Here is a 6,384-nt window from a genome sequence, read left to right as displayed (position 1 = left end):
ACTGACTGGTGGCACACTGAGGCTTTCTCCTTGGTATAACTGGGAAAATCAATAAAGACCCAGAAAAGAGAGAGCTTTTCTCCATGTGCGATTCGGTGTCGTTTAATTCTGTTGTCCAAGTTGACTTCATTTATCAACAGGTTCCTCCACTGGAGATGCCACTCAGATCTGACCCAGTAATGCGCTTAGCACAGTTCCTGGCACGGGGAAAATGCTCATCGGAGGTACTTTTGGCTACAGTAATACTCACCATCAAATAGCACACGTTCTGCTGTGCACCTTCATGGGTAGGAAAGGTCTGGGGCTCCTCGGCTGCATTATAATTACTCATAGATTTCATGTCTGTTTCACCAGGCTGCTATTTCACTATTCCCTCTTAGACTATGCCTTCAGAGCTCAGGGAGCTCCTGGCGTCTTGTCTTTGTATCATTTGGCTTCTAGTACTCAAAGCCACATCCTGTTATGTTTGGTTGCTAGGTGGAGAAATGTTATCATGGGCTTCAGCAATAATTTATCCACAGAGCTCAAGGAGTTGTCATGTTCTCCTGACAGTGAGCTGTAGCACTTTATCAGCTCGCCTGTAAATCAGGCATGTGTGGGTGCGGATGCCAGTACTGTTTGATCTCTCTCAGACACTGTAATAATCTGCTTTTGTCTGATTGATTCCTTCACATCACCACGCACGTTGCAACAGAGAGTGGAGTGCCCTCTGTTTATCTCGGCTGGTCATCTGCGGGAGGCCAACAGGGCAGAAAATGCTCTTCGTGCCGAGACGTAAGAGTTTTTGGAATTAGGGCCTTTCCATCATATCCCTGAGCTGGTTTCGTTCAATAAATCAATGATAGCAGAATTGAATGCACCATAAATACCTCAAACCATATCTCTTACAAGAATGTAAGAGTAATTCATAGAAACAGGAAAGGTAACTTTGTGGGGAAGAATTACGACCCCTACAAGCCACGGACATTCAGGGCTTTTTATTGCCTGTGTTCACAACTCACCCTTTGAACTTTGGGGGAAGGAGAATACACACTCCTGGCTGGCGTTGGCTTCCGGAGAGTGCAGGGGGTAGAGACGAGTAGAACGAAGCCTGTCGAGACTGATCACTGCTTTTGAATCTAAAAATGAGTTTTTCTCCAGTTCTGTCGGCTTCTGTTACGTACGGTCCTCTTTATCAAAGGGTGCGTCGCATCTTCATAACGGAGTGAATTGGGCTCTGCCGTTTGATGTCTGGGAGTCGCTCTCTGCCACCCCCACGCCAGGACCACCATCGTGTGACGTTTGCTCGCCTTTCTGATGCTTAAAACGTCTCCCTATCCAGCAAGCCTGATCCCTGTTTCCTGGGCTCCTAATTACTGACAGGTAGTTTGGGGCACATTTTGGCATCCCCGGCCCCCAGGAGTCGGGCAGAAACCCGTGAGCTGATTACTGCCTTGGCATAGCAGCAGCTTGCTGTGCCGTGACCCAGGAGCAGTAGCATGTGTCCGGGCTGCCCTCGTTGAAAGCCGAGGTCAAGCTGTATTGTAGATGTGATTGACTGAATCCCACCGGAGAGGATTCTGACGCAGCGTCCCTCTCTTGGATGGCGGCAAGATGAAATTACATAAAGAAGCCTTTCAGCTCAGAAATGAATGTAGCTCTGGGAGGGGAAAGAAAGGACAGCTTGAGTTGGCTGTGTAACGCACAGCCAGAAAGTTGTGCTTATTTTCATAATGGCAGTCCAAATAATATTAATGATTATTTGTTCCATTTCTATTGGGTGGTCAGGCATATTTTATAGGCACCAGATACATGTATTAGAAGCAGTAAACGTCATGTTTAGGAGTAGGCAAACCGCACCCAGGGGCCAAATCCAGCCTGCCACCTGTTTTTGTCAATAAAGTTTTATTGGAATACAGCCACGTCTATTTATTTACAAGTTGTCTATGACTGCTTTCTGCTACCACAGCAGAGTTGAGCAGTTGTGATAGAGACCATCTGGGCTGCAAAGCGGAAAATATTAACTATCTGATGGTCCCTTACCGGAAACATCTGCCAGCCCTGGGGTTAGAGGGTTTTACCTGGAGCCAGACTGCCTATTCAGATCCTGGCTTCACCACTCACCAGTTCTGTGACCTTGGGCAAGTTACATAACCTCTTTGACCTTTAGTTCCCTCACGTGTAAAATGAGAATTGTAATAATATTTATTTTATCAAACTGATGGTGGTCTGATGTTCACATTAGCTACAACAGCTGGGTAACAATATTCCTCCGGAATGACTTCTTGTCTGTCCCTTTATGTCCGCGCTGAGGCTGGCCTTTCACTGCTGATGTCTTGCGTGTGCTGTCCCCGTACGTTCGCATGTATGAATTTACAGGAGTAGATATGCATGGCCTAGAACTTCGGAAAAAGACCAGGGCAGAGTTACAGGCTTCTCAAGCAGTGATGCTTTACAAGTACTTCAAATATGTTCCCAGAGTCAGGAGATTTATTCTGAGATCTGCACAAAAGTGAGTTGATCTGGCTGTTGGAATCAGAATGACGGTGGCCTCAGTGGTATCACAGGATGATCTACAACACATTTGAGAGTGTGTGTTTGCTCTTCATAGTTTTAAAAGGACTTAGGTGCAGTTTAAACACAATGAAGGCTGAATCCACTCTGTGAAAGCTTGACTCCTGGAGACCGGATCTTGAAAGCCGTGTTGCTGCACTCTCCCACTGGGGCCAGCAAACTTTGCATGTAAGGGGCCAGAGAATATATGTCCCAGCCCTGCTTCTATTCGACTCTCTCACTGTAGCATGAAAATGGACACAAATGGGCATAGTGATGTTCCAATACAACTTTACTTACAGAATAGGTGGTGGGCCATGGGCCCATAGTTTGCCAACTTTGCTTTGCTTCTTTATTGTAATAAGGCTCAGAGTCAGTCCTTGTTTTCAGTTTCTTATGGGAATTAGCTTATTAATTCTAACAAGGATCTTACACGGTAGGTATGTTGATAGCTTTATCATGCATCTTTACTAACGAGGAAGTTGAGGGACAGGGAAATTAAGTAATTTTGCCAAGGTCACACTGCTAATAAGCGGTTGGAAGAGGGTGTGAACCCAGCCCATCTGGCTCTGGGTTCAGTACATTAAGCCATTATCTCTACTGACTCCTTTAGTCTTGGTGGAATTCGTGCTTTTCTTGGTAAGAAAACCAGTCCAGCCTTTTGATGTCTTTATGCACCTATTAAAGACTCCTTTACCAAAAACGGTATTTTTGACTTCTCAAAGTGTCCCTTGCTGGGTCAGTAACCAAAGAAGGGGACACCCTGTCTTTATGGATGCTAACAGTTTGGGGGTCACTTCATGGGCACATGACCAGCTCAGAGCCACAGGATCCTGCACTCAGGAGCGGGGGTGGGGGAGTGCGGAACCTATGTTTGGGGTTGAATGTTCTTGGTTGCCACCTTGAAATCATTCATTAATTTTATCTTAACATTTTTGTTTTGTAAGTCCGATGGGACATCATTTGTGCCAGGGACTTGGGGCCTTAGCTCACACTACATCCTCCCTTCCGCTGCCTGCCTGGCTCCCTGGGTTCTCCCAGCCTACTCCCCCACGCTGCCCAGGGACAGCTGCTGCCCTTGGCTCTGATCCCCATGCTCAAGGGAGTGCCAAGAAGCAAATCAGAAACCACCGTGACAAATGGAAAGACGGACTAGGGAAGAAAGGAAGAAAGGAAACATTTTTTCCCCCCTTTGTGTACAAGGGGCCCTGCATTTTCATTTTGCACTTGGCTTTACCAGTTGTGTAGCTGGTCCTGGCTGTCAACAGTAGCATCACCTGGGAGAATCTCAGACCCCACCCCAGACCTGCTGACTCAGAATCTGCATTTTTACAAGACCCCCGGATGATTCCTGTCCATTCAAGTCTGAGAGGCTCGGCCATCATTGGATGGCCTCCAAATGTGCCGATCATCTGAACGTCTGAAAAAGCATCCCAGGTGATTCTGAGGCTCAGCCAGCAATGGGGTCATTGCCTCGTGTGCATATTTCCCAGGCCTTACCTGATGATCAGAATCACCTGGGGCAAGTTTTTAAAAGCAGAAGCGCCCAGGCTCCATTCTCTATTTATGACAGTCTCCAAAGGAGGGCCTTTGGGAATATATATTTTTAATGAGCACTCTGGCTGACCCTTCCTACCCGGTAAGTTTGGGAAACTCTTTAGAACTGATGCACTAGGACCTGGAAGCATCCCCCAGATGCCTAACTTGTATCTATATCTGTCACTTTACCCGTGGGCCCTGGCTTAACCTCGCGTGTAATTTATAAGCATTTTAACTAGCGCTGCTTTATCTCAAGCGTCTGTGTGTTTGCAGGTAGCAGTTAAGAGCCATTTCAACGTGGGTTACGGTGGATTACAATGAAAAGGCGAATGTGTGTGTTTTGACACCCAGGCCTGGTATTGTAAAGATATCGACACAGAGCAGGACAGCCCGGCCCCTGGGGGTTAGTTCTTCGGTCAACCTCTGTCAACATTAAGAGGAGAGAAGGGAGGAGAAAGGGCAGTGCCTCCATTCAATGGTTCTGTGCGCACGCACGGAGGCTTCTTAAAGACGGTTGTGTGGCGTGGGGGCCGGGAAGGTCAGTGGAGTATCAGACAGTGTCAGGGGTGACCAAGAACGGCAGGGCCTCATCCGGTACACAGCACAGGGTATTGGGATCTGGGGTACGGGCGCGGTGTCTGCCGCTGTCCCCCAAGACAGGCATGGAAGGGTGGAAAGAAGCTGGTCCTTCTTACGGGAGAGGCACTGGGCAGTCGCCACTCAAAGCCCCGCTAAGGGAGCTCAAACTTTTCTGTCCCCTACACAGCCTGTGGAAGAGCCATAGCCCCAAACGGACAGGAGCTTTAAAGCAGGAGTTTCAGGCTTCAAAGCTTCCAGGGGTCAAGGCAGGCCAGCTGGTGTCCCGTAGCCTCTGAATGGGACAGGCCTGCAGCTCAAGCCAGCGGCTGCCGTGTGGGATGTGGGTTCAGCCTTCCCCGAGATCCTGGTTTCTTTTCTTGTTTTTGTTTTTTTGTTTTTTGTTTTGTTTTGTTTTGAGACATCCGAAGCCTGGATTTTCATGTTAAATTTCTTTATGAAAATAATGACAAGGAGGGGCGCCTGGGTGGCTCGGCAGTTAAGCGCCCGACTTGGGCTCGGATCATGATCTCACGGCTCGTGGGTTCGAGCCCCGCGTCGTCTCTCTGCTGACGGCTGAGAGCCCGGAGCCCGCTTCGGATGCTGTGTGTGTCTTTCTCTCTGCCCCTCCCCTGCTCGCTCCCTGTCTCACTCTTTCTCAAAAATGAATAAACGAAACCAAAATAAAAAAGGCAGTGACTCTTAAATTTGGCGCAAATTGAAAACAGAGCCGAGGCCAAACCAATCTCATTTTGGGGACTGATCTGGCTTGCAACATTGGTTTTCACTCTTTCTCTGGTGAATAAGGAGGAGTCACGGTGGGCTGGGGCTCTGGTGCCTTGGCCAGAGATGGAAAACTTGTACATGCAATGTGTGTGTGAGTGTCCCAACTCCTTTGCTCCTAGGAAATTAGAGTTGAAACACGCTTGTCTTCTTGGGCTCTTGTTCTCTCTCTCTCACACACAGGCACTCCTGCGTATACACTGATGTGTGAATTCATGCATATGGGCCCGTGTACGCACACGTATACGTAAATGTTAGTACCTGCCGTTCACACCTTTCATCCCTTTGGACCGATCAGTGACCATGCAGTGCCAGTTGCTAAAACCTGTACACCATACATATAGAATAATTACAAGCTGTTATGTTAACGTATATCCATATGTGAGAAAATATAAGGAAATGCAAAAACAAATGTGAAGAAAATATAAGTTATGTAGATCATTTTATATCGCGTGACACTGTATTATATTGTGGAATATACATATGTTGACCTATGTCAAGTCCTCCCAAATGTCAGACCCTGGGCCAAAAGTCCTAGCGGCTTGATTATCTCTGGACCACTCACTTGGCAGTTCTTTTGTTAAGGAAGCAATAAATATCCCTATGGTTTGAGCCCCTGCTACTCAAAGCGTGGTCCTTGGACCAGCTGCACGGGCATACCCTGGGAGCTCGTCAGAAACGCAAAATCTAGTCTACGGCCGTACCACCCTGAATGTGCCTGGTCTTGTCTGATCTCGGAAACTAAGCAGGGTTGGGCCTGGGTAGTACTTAAGCTGGAAAAATGCACACTCTCAGGCCCCACCCCAGACCTATTGAATCAAAATCAGCATCTTAAAGATTATCTCCGGTGATCATGTGCACAATAAAAATTTGAGAAGGACTTTTGAAAGCAGACTCAATGTCCTTCTGTTATCTTGGAGCCTTTTTCCATGCTGTCTCTTTGCCCCCAGATGT

General features: G+C 47.5%; 1 long non-coding RNA gene across 1 annotated transcript in view; it reads left to right on the top strand.

The window, feature by feature from the left end:
• The first annotated feature begins 3,417 nt into the window (after window positions 1–3,417).
• The window catches only part of LOC113595736 (uncharacterized), a 410,316-nt gene continuing 407,349 nt past the window's right edge, over window positions 3,418–6,384 (top strand). The window contains exon 1 of the long non-coding RNA XR_008289039.1: window positions 3,418–4,171. This is a non-coding gene — a long non-coding RNA (uncharacterized LOC113595736). The remainder of the gene's footprint in view (window positions 4,172–6,384) is intronic.

Source organism: Acinonyx jubatus, chromosome A3 (assembly GCF_027475565.1).
Source record: "Acinonyx jubatus isolate Ajub_Pintada_27869175 chromosome A3, VMU_Ajub_asm_v1.0, whole genome shotgun sequence".
Classification (NCBI taxonomy): domain Eukaryota; kingdom Metazoa; phylum Chordata; class Mammalia; order Carnivora; family Felidae; genus Acinonyx; species Acinonyx jubatus.
The sequence above is the reverse complement of the archived record's forward strand: the minus strand, read 5'-3'. Positions and strand labels throughout refer to the sequence as shown.